The sequence below is a fragment of the Lytechinus variegatus genome, chromosome 13 (assembly GCF_018143015.1).
Source record: "Lytechinus variegatus isolate NC3 chromosome 13, Lvar_3.0, whole genome shotgun sequence".
NCBI lineage: Eukaryota > Metazoa > Echinodermata > Echinoidea > Temnopleuroida > Toxopneustidae > Lytechinus > Lytechinus variegatus.
This window is the reverse complement of record NC_054752.1, coordinates 1,203,348-1,226,351: the sequence shown is the minus strand read 5'-3', so window position 1 is coordinate 1,226,351 and position 23,004 is coordinate 1,203,348. Positions and strand designations below refer to the sequence as shown.

Here is a 23,004-nt window from a genome sequence, read left to right as displayed (position 1 = left end):
GGGGATGGCTTGTAAAATCGCACCCCCCCCCCCATTATATTGAGGGCATCGAAAAAAACAGTATATCTCCAGAAAAAAAATCGATCTTATAAAAATACATGAAATCAATAAAAAAAAATGTTAACACAGAAATACACAAAAGAAAGAAAAACAAAATTTGTTTTCCAATTCAGTTATACTTTTTTTCTGAAGTTGACAAGTCTGTTTTGAAATAGTTACACATTTATCTGTAATGATAAGTGAACTTGCCGATATCTTAGGGTAATTTCATGAGCCATGAATAAATGCAAATGTTTAGGCTCTCTCTCCATTCGATGGTGCAAAAGTAAAATTGTATTAACAACAAAAGCATTTTATATATGTTATCTGAATTCATAGGCGAATCTATAGGGGCGAGGGGAACGATTCCCCCGCTCCTATTTGCGGAGCAAAAGAAGAAAACGGGGAAAAGTTAAAGAGAGGAGAAAAGAAAAGGAAAATAAAAGAAGGAAGACGAGTGAATAGATAAGACGATGGGAAGACTTGGCAAAAAATCTTTCATGCCACTATTTTCGATCGCGCGAAGCGCTCGTATTGCTTGTTCGATGACCCATATCTTGCTCAATAGGATGATATAGAACTAAAAATATCAAGTGCTGAAGTCAATATACAGAACATATCTCAGCTCGGACATCGAGCTTGAGCTTTCAATATTGCTACATAGTGCTTGAAATAGTGCTTAAATTACCCCTTGTTCAGACCGGAAGAAGAACAAATATTTTCAGCTCACGTTTCGCACTTATGATTGAGATCGGTTAAATATTAAAATTTTTCTGCCCGCGGTTCGCGCTGGCATTATATATGTAGGAAGAAACCAAATTGCCCAGATTTCATGACTTACAAAGCATGAATTGAGAGTTCTATTTTTAAGTCAGAATTTCATCTTTTTCCGCTGCTCGCGCTTCGCGCTCGCATTTATCGTTTAGCTTAATATCCTGTCCTTTTCATGATTACAACAAGTTGTTAGAATTCCATTGTGCCAAAACGTCAACAAATTTCAGATGTATACCTATCCTGTTCATGATGAAAAAAAATCAAACGCTCAGTGCTCTTTCTCACTTCATAAAAGATGACGTATGGAATATATAGGCGAGTGTAAAGTCAGAGATCTTATCATTATGAGCTACATGTACGTTTCGTTGACAAACCAAAATTACACTTTTATGTCGGTAATTTATTTTGATTATTTTTTTCCTCGCTCTTTGCTTGGTCCGTATAAGAGGTTGAGGAGTAGCGATTTTGTAAGTCGTGTAGTTGAACAAAGTAATATTCAAAAAGAAAGTGTTTTTATAATGACCTATATAGTAAAAAGTATTATTTTTACATTATTTAAAATTTTGTTGCAATTTATCGATTGCAACACAACTTTTTGCTATTCTCTCATGAAAGCAGTCAGATGGACAATTCTGATAATATATTTCTCCCTTTTATGAGAGGTTGAAATTGCTTTTTATTATGTGAATGGATTGTTTGTAAAAAAACAACAACAAATTTATACTGCAATGAAGTCTTGAAGTCATCCTTGTTGACAACGCGATCCAGTTATTCCCTTTCCTTCAGTTCTTTCTTTCTTTATATATTTATCTATTAATCTCTATTTTCTTTCATTGCATTCTTTCTTCCTTTCTATCTCAATTTCCCCTCGTGCAGTTGTGACTTGAATGGAGCGGTCTTCCCTGCTTTGTACAAGGCCCATTCCGTTTTTTTTTTTTCAATTTACTCGCTCGCGGATTCGCCGCGGCTGCATGTGCTGGTCTATTTTCAGTTGGTATAATGCCAATTCGTCTAATTATGAACTGGTCTACTGGGGTCTACCATCATCAGTTCGTCCACTCACTGTTTTGTCTAATAACCAGTCAGGTCAAATACCCATCTAAAGTCCATATACCCCCGTATTTAGTCTAATAATTGGACTAAAGTTTGAATTGGTAGAAATGAATAAAAATAAAATGGGTATTAGACCAACTGGTTATGAAATGAATGAAAATAAAATGGGTATGAGGATAGACCAAATTGTTTATGAGACGATTTGGTCACTGTGATAGACGAAGATGAAATGACGATCGAAGTGGATTTGGCAACACGAATTGGCACTTTACCGCTGTGCTTTACGGTGGGTACAAAAACAATGATTAAAAGAGGCGAGCGTGACCCCCCCCCCCGAAAAAAGCCCCGCACAAATGAAATAAAAGAGGAAAACCCAAAACACGAGGCCTATATTCGGGTCGCTCTTTGTAGAAAATGTAAATTCCTAAACATCATCCCTCACATTTGGAGACCATGCATATAAAAGATAACACTTTTGCGATCCAAAATAAAGTCGTGTCATTTTTCTATCGCCAGTTATGAAACATGTCTATGTCTAATAATTGCATATCTTCATACATGTACATCGAATCCCCGGGACCCACAATGTTTTTACTCATATAGTTAGTAGCTTATGTTAATTCCAGGACTTATGTGAAAATCATCCATCAAAATATGGAAAATATACTAAACTCAAATGACACTATATACAGAACTTTATCGAGTTACTTTCCATTTCCACATTTGAAGCTTGGTATTATATAACCTCGATTGAATTATTTCTGCAGAGGACACGTATACATGCATGTAGTGTAGGAACATAGAGCTATTAACAGTACTGTTAGCTCCATGGTAGGAACATAGAGCTATTCTCTGGTAGCTCCATGGTAGGAACATAACCGTGCATATAACGCATACATAAACCCATATAAATGTGTATATATATGGCCTTTCCAGTAGACCGACGCATAATGCAAGCATTGAACTCTGCATGACCTCGTCTGGACTAGCAGTATATGACCTTATTACGTAAAGTTCATCTGCTCTCGAAACAACACAATTCCCATGCATAGTACACCCATAGAGCTGTTACACATAAAAACAACTTCATGTAGTTTATGATTTCAGACACAATCCACCCAGTGATGGTTTGTTTCTAATTGTTTTAGCGAGTAAACACTCCCGTAAAAACATATCCAAATATAAATTGCCCCTGTCTTTTGGCAATTGGAGATCAGTTATTCAAATACACTCATTGTAGCATATCGCGGTTCCACTTTTTTAAATGGGATGATGAGGGTTTGTTTATCATCGGGGTTTAGTCGTCGATTGGCAATGAATCTAACTTCCAAGGAATAGGAAATCAAGGTGCATTAGCTATAAGACTAAGTTCGGTGAGGTACGTATCGTTCAAGTATTTTCTTTTGTTCTTCTCTGCCGTTTGGTGTCACGTTATGCATCGGAATTATCATCGAATAGTGCGTATACAGAACGGGCTTAGCAAACCTGAGTGACTATAGACTGGACAACTCCTCTTTTCAGTGGACTACATTTTGTTCCCGCGTACGTAGCTCAAGCGGTGGTGCGTGTATACTGCACTGGAGGCCGAGGCAGTGCATGCAAAATAATGCATGGATTTCGGTGATAGAGGGAGGCAGCTCGCAACCTGCTTGCGGGAGATCGCGCGTCAGCTCGATAATTCTGGGATACCCGACAGGGTTAAATTACAAGGGAAATTGCAAAATTAACTATGTAAAACACCATTTCATTTCATGTCATCCACATCATGACTGTTTTAGGGCATAAGCATTCATATCATATAGAAATTAATTAGAATGGTGACAAGCAGATTTTGAGGATTTACCAAAACTATCCACCCTCTTTAAAAATTATTTATTTTTTTCTAAATTTATTATTTGATCTGAATTCTCTCTTTCTCCATCTCTCTCTCTCTTTCTATATTCGTTTATTTAGATTTTTTTTTTTTGGGGGGGGTTCGTTGATCGTGGTTCATTAAAGATGAAAATAAATTAGCCCATGTGTGTGTGTGGTTCTAAAGGGGATGTAGAGTAAGAGTGTCAAAACACACTTAAACATTTAAATCTGATTTCTTAAATGTTTGAATAAGCCTAATACTTAGCATATTCATGTACTAATTCAAAAATTACAGGAGCTGTGCTTACTATAAACAAATTTGCGGTGTGGTTCACCGTTTTATATATATATCAGGGCTCGACACTAGCGGCGGTCCGACCGTCCCAGACCGGTAAAAATCGCTGTTGGGCCAGTAGATTTTCAGAAATTGGAAGATTTACTGGTCCGACATGACCAGTAAAAAATATCATTGTCGGGCCAGTAATTTTTCCAAAAATAGCAAGATTTAAGGGTCCGACATGACCAGTAATAAAAACCATTGTTGGGCCAATAACTTTTCCAGAAATGGTCAAATTCACAGCAAACCATTTCCCCCCGTTAAATTCTGCAATTCACACACAGAATACACACAGAATGAATCGCACGTGTTACTAGACTACTGTAAACGCTGTTATTTTCGCGGGATTAATTTTTCGCGCTTGGCGGCTTCAAAACATATTCGCGGGTTTTTAAATTCGCGCTGCACACTCCATAGTCACAAAGTCACTTCCTTCTTGCCATCTTTGAATGGTTTTAATTAAAATTTTAGCAACGAAATTGTATTTTCTAATCATAATTTTAGCTCTAGGGCGGCATAATTCAGCATTGTTTTGATCTAATTATGAGCTTTTGTGACATTTAGCGCAACTTTTCTTTGCGAGGCGGACATTGGGAAAGGCAAAACGGAGGCGCTGCTAGCTGCTGGCCTGGTAGTGGTACGTACGGCCGAGCACCAGATCGGGGGATTACGGCTATTAAAAGTGCATGGGATCAATCAACAAACACGGGCGATCAACCCAACGTCTTCTCAAAAACTAAACAGATCTAAACACTCACCAATCAAACAGCAAAAGCAATTTATATTTCAACCAAAATCATAATTTAAATACCGATCTGCGACTGTTAAAAAAATGATCGCATTGCATTTTAGAAATTCTTGCGATGCACATGATATTGGAGCAATGGAGCTCAAGCTTGCTTGCGTAAATGCCGCCCTCTTTAGATCAAATTATGCAATCTCTTTGCCATAACGATACACGCAATTGAACCGTGTTTCAAAACTTGCATTAAAATAGACGCTCATAAATTCGCGTGTTTTTAAATTCGCGCTCGCCGATCTTGCCGCGAAATGCGCGAAAATTTCCACACCGCGAATATTTCCACTTTTACAGTACTATACAGCATGCATACAGTGTACATGTAGTCAGCCACACAATCCACATGGTGAATTCTCCACTGGCCGCACGAACGAAGCCTGGCTAAACTCTGGCAGAAATCTCTCACAGAACTGTCAAAATTCACGGTTCATACTCATGAAAGGCTCTTATAATGTCCATATTTCCTAAAAATTGGAGTAACTCTGTCATCTGTAAGCAGTAAAAGGGTAAATTTTCACTTCTGTTTGGTTCAAACAGATCGGGTCTCGGGTGGTATCGTCTGAATACATATTAGCCCCACATATGCATTTATGTGTGTGTTGATACACTTGGTTTCTGACTTTCTTTCGTAGCTATTTTAATTGAGCCAAAAAAGAAACAAATTATTTATGATAATAGTTTTAGCTTTCTTCCTCTGTTTTCTTCCTGTTTTCTTTCCTTCTTTCTTTTCAATCTTTCTTTTAATTTTTTTTTCTCTATTTCTTTCCTTCCTTCCTTCTTTCCTCCCTTCTTTCCTCCCTTCCTTCCATCCTTTCTTTCTTTCTTACTTTCCTTCTTTCCTTCCTTCCTTCTTTCCTTCCTTCTTTCCTTCCTTCTTTCCTTCCTTCTTTCCTTCCTTCCTTCCTTCCTCCTTTCCTCCCTTCTTTCCGTCCTTTCCTTCCTTCCTTCCATCCTTTCTTTCTTTCTTACTTTCCTTCCTTCTTTCCTCCCTCCTTCCTTCCATCCTTTCTTACTTTCCTTCCTTCCTTCTTTCCTTACTTCTTTCCTTCCTTCTTTCCTTCCTTCTTTCCTTTCTTCCTTCTTTTCTTCCTTCCTTCCATCCCTTCCTTCTTTCCTTCCTTCTTTCTTTCCTTCTTTCCTTCCTTCCTTCCTCCTTTCCTTCCTTCTTTCCTTCCATCCTTTCTTACTTTCCTTCCTTCCTTCTTTACTTCCTTCTTTCCTCCCTTCCTTCCTCCCTCCCTCCTTCCTTCCTTCCATCCTTTCTTTCTTACTTTCCTTCCTTCCATCCTTTCTTTCTTTCCTTCCTTCTTTCCTTCCTTCACTTCTTTCCTTCCTTCCTTCTTTCCTTCCTTCTTTCTTTCTTTCTTACTCTCTTCGTTTCTGTCTTGCTTTCTTTTTGTCCTTCATTCCTTCGTTTTACGGGGGGGGGGGGGGGGTCACGAAAGGCTAGAAAAATAAACTTGCGCCTTTTTTTAATGTTTTCTTTACTTTTTGGGACCAGTAGATTTTAGGTTCGGACCAGTAAAAATTTGAAAAACTGGGTATCTACTGGTCCGACATGAATAGGTTGGACCAGTAGAAAAAATGGGTTAGTGTGGAGCCCTGTATATATACTTTTTAATTGCCCCCGGTTCCTGTAAAAAACCCGTGAGCCGGGGGCAATTGAAAAAAAAAATTGCCCCCGGCTCACAGGTGCTTATTTCAAGGCTTGGGGTCAGAGTGTTACTGTCATGACTGTATTAATATTTAAAGACTGGAAAAGAGTTTTCTGAGACCATGTTTTACACAGGGGCAGAGCATACCGATGCGAACGAGCAGCTGGTTTGGCATCGCTACTAGGCCTAGGCCTTTATGGATGATGGTCTACATGGTCTAACGAGTGGCAGTTTTTCTGACATCTGGCATGTCTGGGCACAGACTGGAACCTCAAAAAAATGAAAAGTTCTCTCCTTCTACCCCCGTCTCGATCGGCCATTTTGTTACAATTCATAACAAAAATGGCCGATCGAGACGGGGGTAGAAGCAAAGACAAGTCGGGCAAGAAGGAGAGAACTTTTTGTTTTTTGAATTTGAGGTTCCAGTCTGTGCCCAGATGTCAGAAAAACTGCCACTCGTTAGACAATCATCATGATCATCCATATAATCGTGGTAAGTGCTTGATTTCTGTTTTAACTATTTATTCGGAGAATTATTTTGACCATACTTAAGTTCAAGCTTGTCAGGTGAGTATGCCAAATTGCACGTACGATCCTGGGGTGGTATTCTGAAAACGTTCTTATCTTTGTTCTTATCTTTTATCTTATCTCACTGAGATAAGAAGACGCTAAAATCATTGCAAATCGGTATTCTGAAAATCTTCTTAATGCGTTCTTATCTCTGTAAGGACTGCCCCCTTCTTATCTCCAACACGCCCATTTTTAAGATTTTACCAATCAAAATGCCCTTTATATCGGCAGTTTAACCAATAGAAGCGTTCCTTATGTGAAGAGAATATCATGGGCGCTGCACGTTCACCGTTTCTGGCGCATTGCGCGAAATGGGCATTTTATACGCAATGACTGATTTTATTATTTCGAGACGTCCACGTGCAAAAAAAAGTAAGAAAAGTAAATAAAGCAGGTACGAATAAAGAACAAAATATGAAGAAAGAAAGTAAGTAGGTATGAAAGAAAGAAGACAGAAAAGGGTCAGAATGAAGCAGAAAAAAAAGATGAAAGGGACAAAGCAGAAAATAATGAAAAAATAAAGAGTAAACGAAAGAAAGCAAGCAAAAAGAATTCAAAAATAAAAAAGAAAGAAAATAGAATGAATAAAAGAAGGAAAAGGAAGAAAAAAATAGAACAATTATCCATGATAAAGTGAAGGAACAAAAATGAAGAAAAAAAAGAAATTAACTAAAAGGAATACACACAAAAATAGAAAAAGGTCAAACTAAAATAAATTAACAAGGAATCGAAAAAGAAAAAAAAAGTCTAAAAAAAAACGAATGAAAGAAAGTTAGAAAGAAATAAAAAGAAAGAGAAAAAAGGGAATAAAAATGTAAAAAGTGAAGGAAGAGAGAAAAAAGAAAATTAAACAAAGAAATAAAGATGAGAGAAAAAAATGAAAGGAAATTTGACGCAAATACGAAGACTACAAAAAGATAAAGAAAGGTAAATTCATAGAAAAAAGAAATAAAGAAAAAAAGGAAGAAAGAAAAAGAAAACGAAAGGGAAAATAAAAAGTTGGGGGAAAAAAACGAAAAAAAATCAATGGAAAGAATAAAGAAAAAGTTAATAGAAGAAAGACAGAGAGAAGAAAGAAAGAAAAGAAAAAGAGTAAATAAAGAACGAATGAAAAAAGAATGAGCAAAATAAAGACAAAAAAAGTAAAAAAAGACACAAAAGTGTCAGAAAGCAGAAATATAAAAATAAGAAAAATTAAGAATTATTAAAGGGAAGGAAGAAAAAGAGGGAAAATGAAATGATTAAAACAGGAAAAGCATGTATAAAAACGAAAGAATGGAAGAATAATAAGGAAGAAAAATAAAGATTACAAACAAGTGAAGGAAGAAAGAAAGAAAAAAGAAAAAGAAAGAAAAGGAAGAGAAACGGGGGGAAAGCAGAAAAAGACTCAGTAAAGAAAAAAAAGAAAGGGATAAAAGGAAAAGGGAAAAAAAGGAAGAAAGATGAAGTATAAATGAAACAAAGCAAAATAAAAAAAAATAAGATTCAAACAGAACAAAAGTAAAGATATAAATGAAGAATGAAAGAAAAGAAAGACAGACAGGTAGGAAGAAAGACAGATAGAAAGGAAGAAAGACAAACAGATAGAAAGGAAGAAAGACAGACAGATAGAAAGGAAGAAAGACAGACAGATAGAAAGGAAGAAAGAAAGACAGATAGAAAGGACAAAAGACAGACAGATAGAAAGGAAGAAAGACAGATAGATAGGAATAAAAATGGAAAAGAAAGAAGGGATAGAAAAAAGAGACGGGCAAAATAAAGGGTGAATGAAATAAATGTGGAATACTTGTGGGTACCGGTACTTGTTACTAGCATAACTAGAGTAGAGGCCATCGATTTTGAGCAAGAAAAAACGCGGACATCGTGAGATGTGATAACCCTCTAGCTGTCTTAAATATTATCTTAAATATCGTGAAAGATAAGAAAAAAAGATAAGAACGTTTTCAGAATACCACTTATCTACAATCATTCTCATTATTCTGTTCTTATCTTTTTTTAGTGCGCTTTGGTATTATAATATGCGCGAGTTGTAAATTTACGCGCTCAGCATTGGGTGGAGAGCAAGATAAGAACAAAGATAAGAACAAAAGATAAGAAAAAGATAAGAACGTTTTCAGAATACCAATTTAAGAAAGTGACGTAGATAAGAACAAGAATAAGAATAAGAACGTTTTCAGAATACCGCCCCTGGGCTCCCGACCGCTACGCGGCCGGGAGCCCCCTGGGTTACGACAGAGTCTGACTTACGCATAGCTGGTCTTTGAACTTGGCATCTCTGCAAAGATCGGATTCAACTTACGAAAAAAAGATCTAAAAAGCCAAGCTAAGTGTTGTAATTAGTAATCTCATCTCAACAAATGGCACTAAGTAGACAGGATATCACGCCATACTTACGGTTATGCTTTGAGAAGAACGTGGAATATAAATATGGAATTTGAAAAGGAGTTCTCTGATTCTCTCCGCAAAATTTTCGCAGGACGCAGATCAAACTTGAGCACGCTGAGCTAGCTGCGATTGCGCTTGTGTACGTACGGTACCTATACCTGCTTTTTTTTTTGGTACGACGTGGAATCAAAGACACTACGTAGCGGAAGACCGAACACTTCGGCGAGTTTTTGAAACGGCCAATGTCGCTTACAGGGGGTGGAAACTCCGCTTCTGCATCCGGTCAGAATTGAAGAAAATTTTGGAGGGTCAAAAGTGCACACTGCTCCCATTTTACATGTACAAGCCTATGGACACTGCCACTGCTTTGGTACACCAGCGAAATGGAGGCGTGGTCATTAAACGTCCTTCGCGCATAGCGTAAAAATATGTAAATTAGCATTTGGTCACTAATTAGCATAATGCGCGACCTGATTTGATGTCGTTGGTGTCTGTGATTGTAAAACATCATGCCACTCATTCATTCTTAAGTAATCTTATTTTATTGATCTATTTGTTCTTGTCTGTCACGATTATTACTGCACCTTTGATTTATTTTAGCTGCAGGTTGCCAGGATCTTTGCTATGGCAATAACTGGAAACTTTATGGGAGGGGATTTAATTGAGCTTGATTTGCCCTCGTTTCATATAATTTTCATTCTAATTACATTTCACTATTTATATTACAGAAGATCGAGGTTCCCAAAGAAAATGTTGCCATAATAACTTTTTTCCCCTTAAATCGTGTAAGTGTTCCTCGGTTGACAATAATGGTTGAATGTAATTACGATGGCATCTCTTTATGTTTCTGAAGCCCTTATTTGAAGAGCTCACTTGGAAAAGGGGTTAGGTCAACTTTTCATCAAATTTGATTTCTTTTTTGTCTCAATGTAATTTTTAGTAGCTCTATAATGTGATACCAAAGAACAGTTGAAATTCCCATTAAAAAGTGATCTGAAATGGCCAAGAAAAATAACTTTTTATCAAAAGGGGTTAAGGTCCATTTCAGTTTTGTTGCAAAAGGGGTTAGGTCCACACAATTTTTATTTGGAAATGAATATTTTACAAAATATGAAGACAGGTAGATTTCTTTCATAGCCAATTTTATGTTCTCATGGTAGGGCGTCATAAAAAAATAATTCTGCATAAGAATATTGCAATTTAGTTTTGCATAAAAATATCGCAATATGGGAGAGTGGACCTAACCCCTTTTGCAAACAAACTATTCTGAAGAGCTCATTTGTCAAAAGGGGTTAGGTCCATTGTTCACAAATTTTTAGTTTTTAGTCGTTCTAATGAAAACAAAAAAAATTTGAAATTCACGTGAAAACGTGAATAAAAGTGGTAAAGAAAAATCACCTTTTTAATCAAAATTGATTGGATTCATTTCAAATTAGTTACAAAAGGGGTTAGGTCCACAATGGTATTTTTTAAAAGAATCTATAGAAAAAAATTGAAGACAGGTAGATTTCTTTTATACCCAATTTTATATTCACATGATAGGGTATAGCACATCATGACAAATTAGTTTCTCATAAGAGTAATGCAGTAAGTGAGAATAAAAAACATGGATTTTCTCGGAATGGTAAAAAGTTGACCTATAACCCCTTTTGCAACTAAACTCTTCATTTATATTTTTATCTTTTCTGTTTATTTTGAATTGCAGAAAACTAAATGAACCTTTATTTCATTATTTGAACAAAAATATAAGAACAAATCAAATTCTTTTTCATAATTATTGTAGTCTCCAATATAGGTCCTATTATAAATAGCAGTCGGGAGCACTTAATTTTAAATGGCGACTTTTATGTCACTTTCATTTATCAATAACCATGACCTAGGTACAATATTTTAGGGGGATTCTCAAAATTATCTAGGCAAGAGAGCAAACTGATCGTAGGCTATAGGATATTTATTTTCAACTGGAAATGAATCTGGTATAATTTTTATATGGAAAAAAATACATTAAATATACAGGTTCCACATTTTGTAGAAATAATTCCCCTCCCCCGTATACCCATGATGAACAGTAAGGTCTTATGATTGCTTCTTCCAAAACAAACAACTTTCTCTATCCCCCATTTCCTGCCTCTTCTCTCTCTCTCAGAAACTGACACACACAAATATATGCATAAAGGCAAACAATTCCCCTGTCATTTTACTTTCTTTCCCACTCTTATCCTTATTTCTCTTGAAGAATATTTTGACTGCTGTTTGCTCTCATGATTTCACAGTAGTATCATTACATTTGAGTACAGAGTGCAAAATCTTGTCCATTTGTGCATAAAAAAAATTGGTAGCAATATATCATCACAAACTGGTGATTAATAAATGAAAATGACCAAGATCAGATAATTTAATTCAAAATTAACATGTTTATTAAGAAATCCATTTTCTAAAACATTGAAAATAACATGATAATTAGAGTCTATAAGTATTAAATTAGATTAAAAAATAAAGGATTGAGTACATTTTTCTACACTTAAGTCAAAATATACAATTTTTATTAAAATTTCATTCAAACGATGTCAATGAGCCAAATGAGGGATGCATCCAGGATTTCATAAAAAGAGCATAAAAATCTGTGATATTCTGTTTATTCTTTCCACAAAAGTTTGTCACAAAAAAGAAAAAGAGGTAAATTCCTTCCAAATTTGCTGACTAGAAATATTCTACTAATGTGAGAGCACAGCAAGGGGGGGGGGGGATAATTCCAGAATGGCAGAATCTCCCTAAAGAGTGCCTTTCCCAGTCAATACATTAGTGAATCATTCACAAAATTTGATATTGTCTACTGTCACTGTAGCTAGAATTCAATCTATTTTTAAAAATATAGTCTATTCATATATTTTTGCAGAGGTAATTCATGTCAAAACTTTTTAAAAAGTGAGATAACAATAAATGCAATTTAATATCCCTACATAATTATTAAGCCATTATATGAAGACTTGCAATTGTGGTAACTTTGTCCAAGCCCATTGCAGCTACCATAAAGACCTTGATTTCTTGCTCAGCCCTGTTACCATGGTAATTGTCATAGTGACAAGATTACAATAGTAATAACTTGTTTATGAAATAAGGTCCAGGAATGATACTGAAATTATTTCTTAATCCTCTGATCACCTTTATTAACATTTATCTACGCATGATTTTTATTTCAAAATATAAATTTTTGTCTTATATACAATAGGCCTTTAAACTGGAAATTACATTTAATTTCACGAAAACTTTAAGAACTAGTAGAAGTATTAATATTAATAAAGGGTGATACATTTGCCCATTGGAAAAAAATATTTCTTACTTGTATTTTGTGTGAAATTTTGTATACATGTACTTTAATGTCTTGATTGCCCGCTGATGAATCTGAACTTGTACTGCACTCTTTTCTACAGATATGCAGTTTAAAGAACATTCAATGCTTTGTTGATATCTATTCAAATTAATTTGAAGTAACTACTTATTAACTTGGCCTTCATATTTCTTTCATCTTGGTACTTGTTGTGGTACCAGTACTTAAACAGCTTGGGCAGTGGGAAACCTGCATTGTAAAAAATAGAGAAAGAACAAAATGAGCTGCTGATGTAAATTATTCTTACTCATCTAGTCCACTTTTATTAAGATTTAAACTCTATTTAATACTTTTGTCCTACATCCAGATAAATTGATATATCAATATAACTATTTACAGTATGTTTTGATAATAAAGAGTGCAAATTCAAATGTTTATCAGATGATAACTGTTAATATCATGGTTTTTATGTACATAGACAGAAGGTATGGTCGGTGAAAATGGAAATACTGGTGAATCTGAATTCAAGCAAATATTAACTATCAATGGAGCTTTAATTTTACGTTAAATCTTATCTTGATTCAACTCAATTGGCCATACCCCCCAAGAGGTAATATTTATTTAATTAGACTACTTTGGGGGTGGGGATGATGAGCTTAGATACAGCCTGTATTATTATTATTATAACAACAAGCATACCTTGCAATTTTCCAATCTCATGTTCCTCATTAGAGTGTGACTCACACTTGCTGATCTGCATGGTTCTCAATTTTGTCCCTCTGACTGGGTGTGAACTGCTAAGAACTTGGTCCTATTGATCTGCAATAAACATTTTTTACAGTTTGAAAGTATTAGAGGAGATAAATGAAACTACTCTTCTTAAACAATATTTTTAAAAAAATCCAGCTGCCCATATCATTGGCCTATGAATATTCCAAACTAAATTATCTGGTCCAAAAACTTCATTTTCTCTCTATCATAAAGTTTCATAGAGAGGCATACGCATACCAGGTACCCGACTGTTTATTAAAGTAAAATGATTCCAACCACATATGGCTCCTGCTGTATAGCTGAATCAGGACCTGGTCTATGATGGTCCTGTATATAACTAGAGAATCACATCACATTTGAATGAAGGAAACACTAAGAACGTTTTCAGAATACCACCCCAGGCCAGGCCCAGGGCAATCTGTTCAAATAGAAACTTGATTTATGTCCGAGTCATTTCATTCAAATCTAACACTAAATCAATTGGATTTCATTCATGATTACTCTGAAGTAAAAAGTTTCTGAATAAAAGAAGCTGCTGAGAATTATACTTATTCATATGATGATGAAATAGCGTGGACGGACTAGGCCTAAACTTCAACTTTCAAGCTTGAAGTTTGGGCCTAGTCCGTCCCCGCTATTTTCATACCCCATGACTACATCGACAATCTCGTTAGCCGGCTAGCACCGGCGGTATCAAGGCCGGATCTCGCTCTGACCAAAATCGACAGTTTGTCGTACAGGAGGTCGGAAACAAGTCCACATCTACCCCTGATAATTGACAATAAAACTGAAATACAGGTTTACTTTTTGCCTACATGAAGCATTCCGATGAAGGTCTAGATCTACGACAAATGGTAAGTTAGGCCTATTTTTTAGAAACTCACTGACAGATGATTTATTTGGAAGTCAGGCAAAAGAAATGGGAGTGTATGGAAATGGAGGTTTACGTAGTAAAGTAATACGGGATGGGCCCCGAACCCCGGCAAACACATCACCATTGCAAGTGAGATCAAAACATGAAAATGAACTTAACTTACTTTTATTCTTATGGAATGTCATTAAATTAATATTGATGTTCCCTCCAAGATTTTCTGCTCCAATGAAGTTCACTCAGAAATCACGATTTCGAACATCAATTCTATAAACAGATGATTAGTCGAGCTATTTCGTTGTAGAAACTGGAAATTCGCGGAGTCCGAAAGAATAACACTTCGCACAGATCTCGTAGGGAATTGTGGGAAGGAAAAAACGTGTTTAATTCATAATATATGAATAAAACATTAGCGTCTTAGCCAATCATAGAAGTGCATTTTGCGTAATTTGACGTCATTCTTATGAATAAAACATTGACCCTCCAAAATCACCCTTCAAATTGTCCGCCGGCAGCCATATTGGCTGTGTACAAAACCTATGGGAAATAAAAACGCGCGAAAAGAGTTACCTCTCTAGCTCCCTTCGGGAGCTTACGTATACGTAAGATCGTATCTCTGTGGTCGCTTATGGGAAGGGCGCCCAGCGTTGAGTAGGCAAAACCGTCGCACATGGCTATATGAGAGGGTTTACTGACAGTAGGTCTAATATCACTTGGTCTAATCTGCTTTAAAACACAACATCAAAAGTAAGTTCCCCCTAAAGAACCACATCAAATCTTCCAGTATGCAAATCATTCAAGTTGAAACCAAGCTTGGGATAGGCATAATAGCTATAGGGTTGGTTTTTCGAAAATTAGCGACATCCATGACTTAACCGCTGAATGAGCACAGCATGAACAAAAATAAAGATTTTTTTCAAAAACGGCAAAAATGAGTTGTAATGTAAGTTACAGTAAGGCTTGTTTTCAAGGCTTAAGAATCACAAATCAAATTCAAATTCGCAAGCCAATGATTTAAATGCAGTTCATTTCCAATGTGATTACAAGGGCGGAAATCTCTCCCCATAGGCAGCCGCGTAGCCAGTTTTTCAAAAGTGATTGTGAACGAACGCATAAAAAAGGAATACAATGGAGGAAATTAAAATAATCATAACCCCGCACGAAGCGCGGAAGCTACAGCGTTTTTTCATTTTTTTTTCATTTTTTATTGCCATGAAAAGGGTTCCGATAAAAGAGTATTCTAAAAGATATATTAAATACTCCCCTTGGAAAGATCGGATATGATTACAAAAAATTTAGCGACAGTGAATAACTCACAAATAGGAGAAGTGTATATGCCGGGAGGAAGATATTCCTCTCAGCAAATAGAGCGATGAAACTCTGAAATTTCAAAGGGCGGACGTTTCATCAAAATACAGATATCTCTATAATACCCCATCTGTTCTAAATCAATTGATTTTCTAAGATTATTGAACTTCATCACAAGGAAAATAGTGCGTAAAAAGTTGAAACTTCTGTGATTTATTGAAATTATATAAAAACGGATGCCTATAAATTTCTTTGACTTATCCTGAAGCGCTTCAATTTGATTTATAAAAAAATCTTAAGTGTCATTCGAAATTTCAAACTGAGTGCGCAAAACAGGACATGAGATGAATGTGCAGGGAAATGACATGAAGTTTGTAATTTGATAATAAATATTGTACTTTTTTATTTAATACAACACGAATTTGATACCTTCCTCTTTTTAAATTAGGAACATGTTTGCCCCCCAAATTATGGTTGTTTAGTAATGAGCTGAAAAGCGGGAGAAGTTGACTTTATGGAGGTGACGGTAGATATTATAAGATTTACCCGGCCGCCGGAGCCGATCCGTCCAGAAGTTGCGCGATGAATCAAAAAAAGATAACTTCGTATGAAATTCCATGCCATAATGTATACATTTGAACTATAACTGACAAGAAACACATATAGCAAGGGTTGAAAAACAGAGTTAGAGAAAGGGTGGGGAAACAATGGAAAACTTCAATATTATCATTTAAACACGCGCAGCGCGGAAGCAAAATTCATTTATAAATTTAGAGCAAGAGTACAGGAGTTTCTCTTTTGAGAAAAAAATAAATAAAAAGAAAAAAACACAAAGCTACCTTTCTTCCCTTTCCTCCATTCCCGTTTTCTTTTCTCCTCTCTTCCCTTCTTTTTTTCTTTTTGGGGACTTTTTTGGGGGGTGACCGCCCCCCTGGCTACGCGCCTGCCCAAGGGTAGGGGACCAAGGGGCTAGAAAATTTGACGAGCAAAACAAAACAAAAATGAACAAAAAAGGAAAAGGTTATCAACCCCATAAGTAAGGTATACATCTCGTCCAAAGTAGTGTTTTAAGAGTCGATTTTTAATGATTTTTTTCTTTCCATCATAAAAGACCAAAAATAGGAGGGGGACATATGATAGTGTGTCCCCCCCCCCCTGCCCTACTTTTTTGGGTAGGGGTATGCGTCCCCATGGGATTTCCTCCCATGACGCATTAACACCAACACCAAACTTTGCTCTCCTGGGCCAGATGTTGGAAGAAGAACGGAATGCCACCCCCAGCAATTAAAGGGGAAGTTCACCCTGACAAAAAGTTTATTGTAAAAATAGCAGAAAAAATAATAAAAAATATTGCCGAAGGTTTGAGAAAAATTCATCAAATAATTAAAAAGTTATTAGAATTTCAATTATTTGATTTGTGACGTCATATGCGAGCAGCATTCCTACATAGCGAATGGTAAAAAATCAATGAAATGTCATTTTCTCAGAAAATTGAAAATAGTTTTCACTGTAACTTTTGTATATCAATAGACAAATAATTTCACACCCGATCAAGAAAAGAAACCAAAATTAAGTCATCAGGAACCATTCAAAATTTGAAATTCATACATTTTATATTACATAACACATGGGGCAGCTGCTCGTTTATGACGTCACAAATCCAAAATTTTGAACTCTAATAACTTTCTTACTCTTTAACGGATTTTTCTCAAACCTTCACCAATATTTTTTACTATTTTTTCTGCTATTTTTACAACAAAGTTTTCTTCAGGGTGAACTTCCCCTTTAAAGAGCCACAAGACTCATGATCGAACACTTTGAGCACCATATGGACCTATAGGTCCATGTGAACACCACCTTTTTTCAAAAACCGTGTACAAAACGTAATGACCATATTATGATTATGATTTTTTTGCATTGTCAGCCCCTCCCCACTTTGAAAACCGTTCTGTGGCTCCTGTAGTCTCTTTGTGCTGTATATGTGCTCATTCAGCCTATATAATAGACACCGTGACGGATATCTCTAATATCTCGAGAATATGATTCTTATAACAACTCTATATATTCCATGCTTACACTGGCAGATTTGATGGGATTCTTTAGGAGGAACTTTTGGGCCGGTATTCTCAAAGGAGGTTTAGTTAGTCCATGGACTTAAATTTGGTATTCTCAAAGGTGATTTAGTCGGAGGTTAAGTAAGTCCGTGGTCTAAACGCGTCGTTTTACGTCATCAATTTTAGTCAGCTCTCATGGGTGGTTTAAAAAAATTAGTCCATGGACTAAAATTTAAACCATGGTTTAGTTAGTCCACCGTTGATAAATAACCCGGGCTTATTAGTCCATGGTTTAAATTTCAACCCGGGCTAACTAAACCTCCTTTGAGAATACCGGCCTTGATGTTTAGTTCATTAATGTGACTGGTCCAGTTGAAAATCAACTGGCCAAGTAAAAATATAATGGAAACCAGTAAAAAAAAATCATATTATTTCAGTGTATTCACATGCAAGTTTTATGAAAAGAGGTTTAATGGTTTTGCTTGAACTGGTAAACATTATGACGGAATTTTTTTCTAGTTGATTTTTACTGGCCCAGTTGAATCAATTATGGCTAAAAAAGTAACTCAGTTAGGAGAACCTTCAAGGACCTCCAAGTTGGCAATGCGAAAAAAAGATGTCACATATTAGTAGGCCTACTTTTGTATATATTTCATCAATAAACTGCCTTTTTTATCACAGCTGTCAAGTATCCTGTCTATAGGAAGGTATGTAATGCAGATTTTCAATTGGATGAAAAGTTTCTATCACCATTAGAAAGAGCAAAGCATTTTGTGGGTATTTCATAGTAATAGAGATGTATCTCTTAGGAATAGATCAAAATGTTTGTATATCAAAAGAAAAAACGATAGAGATAATGCTATGTTCATACTCTTTCATAATTAAGGCGTTTGGGGAGGCTAGACGGCAGTTTTCTATTTCATTTTAATTATTATTACCAACAATGCAGTTCTGGTTTCTGGCAATTAATGAACTGGCCGAAATTATGGTTAGTCTTATTTCAGGCCATTTAACTTTTGATTGAACTGGGCAAGTACCTGATTAACATATCAATTCTTAATGTACTGTTAATTGTGACTAATGTCAGTGAATTAAAGCAAAATCTATCGAATGATTTATTTTTAATGATTTTTTGATGAGCTATGATAACACGTGAGTGAATGGGGGTCTGTAATACTCATGTGTTTCCAATATCGAGCGTTTAAAAAAAAAATCGTCAAAGTGTCCGATCTTCCCCTTGTAGTATCTTTGGGAATACCGACAATCAATGCACATGCGCACAATGAGGTATTGCCTTTTCAAGTACGAAAAAAAAAGCTGCGTGCGCTGGTGACTAGTCCCATATATTGATAATTTCGTTGTGAAGATAAAACTACGTTGGTAAACTGAAATGCGCATGCGCAATAACCCAAAGGAATTTCAACCTTGAAATACCCCTGAGAAATGGCAGCCTCGTTAGCGCAGTAGGTAGCGCGTCAGTCTCATAATCTGAAGGTCGTGAGTTCGATCCTCACACGGGGCAGGCTGCAACAATTTTTTTTTTTGGGGGGGAGGTTATTGTACACTTTGACTTAATAATTTCTTTTCATTAATTTTTCGTATTTCTCATTGACATTTGATACACAAAAAAGCAGAAACAATAATGCATAACTATTTTATCTCTGAAACCAATAAAAAAATCAAAAGAAATATTTTGATACGTTATAATTGAAGATTTTGTGTAATTTCTATTATGCCAATAATAGATTACATAGGGCAGTGTATGTGCTGGAATTAAGAAGGTGTTTTGGTCACTTAATTTATATTTAGTTAGTTTTTGGAGCACTTCGTAATGATTTTCGGACGCGATTTTTATTTATGGGCTTCATTTTTGTAACATATCACAGCTCAGATTTTCATCAAAGTCAAATCAATGTTAGCCAATGCCTTTAAGCCATTTCCATATCAGTCAAGCTGTATCCATTATAATGCATTCAGTGAAGAATATTGGTAAATAAAGTTCACGATTTCGAAAAAAGAAGTGTTAGTACGTTTATTCTAAGACAATATAAAGACAAAAATTATAGTGTCACAATTTTGTAGCTATCATGATAATCTTTTCAATTAAATGGCGCAATCAGAATGATTTCCCTTAATGCAGCCGTATAAAGACGAGTCGGAAACAGCCGTTTTAACATTCACTTTAAGTTCTGAATCAGTAATTAACACTTAATGCATTTAAGTAGAATCTACAATTTGTAATTATTTTTCGTTTTTTAAAGTAGTTTTAACCTGTCTTTTAATTTACTTGATTTATTGGGGTTCGATAGCTTGCTTTGATTGAGTGAATCTAACTCAATTAGACAAAGATGAACATTACTTATAAAAGTTGAATGTACTTATATTTTCGAATCCCAGCAATGGCGTAATTTCCTTCAGCAAGAAACTGATCCACAACATGCTGCACTCAACCCAGGTGAAGTAAATGGGTACCGGTAGGAAGTAAATCCTCAAGAAGCTGTGCGCTATGAACACCTAGCTTATATAGCCGGGTAATATAGGAGCGCATTGAACACCTAACAAGGTGGATATGTGCGCAATATAAATACCCTATATCATTTTTCAAAGCGCGTAAGCTAAGACGTTTTATAAAAAGAAATTGAGAACAAAAGTGGTATAAAATGCCTACCTTAGTCACATTACATGCATTAGATTAGGTTGTATAAACTTTATATCCACATTACATTTCTTTAACTCGTAAAACAGAGTATAGAAGCGGGTATATGCAGGGAGGAAATATTTCTTCCCGCGAATGGCTTGAAGCTCTGAATCTTATGAATTTCTTTGAAACTTAACCTGCTCTAATTTTGATATTTCTATAGATAATACGAAGAAAAATGTAGCTCAAAATGAGAAAGGGATGATTTCCGGATGATGCAAGCTTGAAGAGCGACTTTTCCTTTCCCATGTACGCGCCACGGAAACTTCTGTGAGTTATTTTGGAAGAAAAAAGCTGTGTAATTTCGCTCATAATATTAAGAGCTTCCTTCTGTGATATTCAAAATTTCAAATCAATGGCGCAAAAAGGACAGGAGATGGATGTGCATCGATATAAATTTAGAATAAAGTTTCATCGTACCAACGTTTGCATATAGCACGGCATTAATTCAATGCTTCCCCTTTGAGCAGAACTTTGCAAAAAAATGCGTTCTTAAAAGCGGAAGAAATTTGGGACTTCGGGATCGAGTGACGGTATAAAACTTTACCCGCTCTGAACAGAAGAGCCGAAATTTAAAAAAAAAATACTTCTCATACTCTTCACACCCTTGTATACTTTATAATTTCTGGCAAGAATGCGATTCCCATGGCCGGGAAGGAGAAAAACGGAGTAGAAAAAAGGTATTGGAAACAAAAGGGAAAGGCATTTTGATCATTATTTCCCGCGCGGAGAGCGGAAGCAAAATTTTGTATGAAGAGAGAGAAGAACATCTCGTTTAGGTTTTTATTCTTTTGACAAAAAAGAAAGAAAAAACAATAAAGCTGTACCCTCCTTCCCTTTTCTCCCTTCGCTTTTCCCTTTTCTCCCTTCTTTTCTAGCAAAATAGATTATTTTCATTAATTTCGTCATTTTGACACCCTTATCACGTTACGTACGTAACGTGTCCTATCGTGAAAAAGACACCTTTTTGACGTGTGTTTTTTGGTCGCGCATGGTATCCACTCCTCAATGTAAGTGCCCCCGGGCACTTGGGCTTACATTTCTCTTCGAAGTGTTTTGGGAAGGAAACAAGTTGAAAAGGTAAAATATATCTTAAAATCAATTTTACTATCTAAATTCCAAGTGTTCTTCCTGATGAAGGTCTGCATTTATTCGCACAACTATTTCAAAGTTCTGCGCAAGTCATTTTTCACTAACTTTTCAAAAGTACTGATAAGTGGTGATCACGCAAGCCGAATTTTAGACAGCTATATCGTCATTTGCACCAATGTTAAAATGTGGATTTTACAGGCTTTTTGTGTAAAGTGTAAACATTTTTGATATGCACATATAGGCCCCTACTTTTAATAAAAAAGTATGCAGTTTTGGATTTTTTCGTGTTGTTCATTATAGTTATTGATTTCAAGAATTAAGAATAGAAAAATCAGACTAGCATAACACTGAACATTTCATCAAAATCGGATGTATGATAAGAAATTTAGGCCATTTTAAAGTTTCGCTTATTTTTCACAAAACAGTGACATGCACAACTCAGTGATATGCAAATGAGTCAGTCGATAATATCCATCATTCACTATTTCTTTGTCGTATATTGTTTGAATTATACGATATTTGATTTTTTACAAATTTGACCATAGGGACCGACTTGACTTAAACACTGTTTCACTTGACAATGATGACAAAATTAGAATATTCCATATCTCATATGATAAAATACAAAAGAAATAGTGAGCAGATGACGTCATCAGTCTCGTCATTTGCATACCGAATATGATGTGCCTTTTGTCGGGGTGGAAAATAAAATAAAGATTTAATAAAATAAGATTGTACTTGAATTCTCAATAGCACTATTCTAAAACAAATAAACCAAGACACACCTTGCTGTTTTTATTTGGGGGGTGGTATTTAATGTAAACAACATTAATTCAAAGGAAAAAATGGGTGACGCTGATGAATATTATAAAAGCCTACATGATATATTTATCATCATGTATACGACATGCGTGTTACTTATCTTTAATACACCTTTTTGAGCACAACAGTAATTAGCAGTGTCATATTATGTTATAGAATGGAAATGAATAACTGAAATAAAATGATGCATATAAGTAAAACGGTCACTATGATCAGTTGCCGTGTCGAACCGGGGTGGTGGGATGGTAAGAGAGTATCCCTCCCTCCCCTTCCCACTTCCAAAGACGTTGTGCAATCTCTGACGAGCGTGATAAAGGATTGGATAATGATTATATCCTATAAAAGCTCTGTAGAATACCAGCACATCCATTGAGACCCCTTTCCCATTCCCAAATATTTCAAAAGTTTTAAACATGAAGAGCAATCCATGACATTTGGTTGAATAGTATGCTCAGTTCAATTCGATATAGAGAACTCACTAAGCATCACGTTTTTAATCGGATAATGTAAAAACAAATGAAATGATTGCAAAATAAGCCGTAGGGCCTACGTTTCTCTGAAATAGTTTTCCTATATAACTAGGTCAAAGTTTGA

At 35.7% G+C, this 23,004-nt stretch overlaps 1 protein-coding gene, 1 long non-coding RNA gene and 1 other non-coding gene across 5 annotated transcripts in view; 1 reads left to right on the top strand and 2 right to left on the bottom strand.

Annotated features, from left to right (window-relative positions):
- The window catches only part of LOC121426771 (titin-like), a 43,871-nt gene extending 34,269 nt beyond the window's left edge, over window positions 1–9,602 (bottom strand). For all 3 annotated transcript variants that reach the window (XM_041623165.1, XM_041623168.1, XM_041623167.1), the window contains exon 1: window positions 9,476–9,602. The gene's annotated coding sequence lies outside the window, so the exon portion shown is untranslated. The remainder of the gene's footprint in view (window positions 1–9,475) is intronic.
- A 2,465-nt stretch (window positions 9,603–12,067) lies between these two features.
- Window positions 12,068–14,640, bottom strand: LOC121426477. The gene is made up of 3 exons (XR_005971604.1): window positions 14,603–14,640; window positions 13,494–13,613; window positions 12,068–13,043 (listed from the first exon to the last, which is right to left on the bottom strand). It is a non-coding gene; the product is annotated as an uncharacterized LOC121426477 (long non-coding RNA).
- A 4,607-nt stretch (window positions 14,641–19,247) lies between these two features.
- Window positions 19,248–19,320, top strand: TRNAM-CAU. Its single transcript has one exon. It is a non-coding gene; the product is annotated as a tRNA-Met (tRNA).
- The last annotated feature ends 3,684 nt before the right edge of the window (window positions 19,321–23,004 follow it).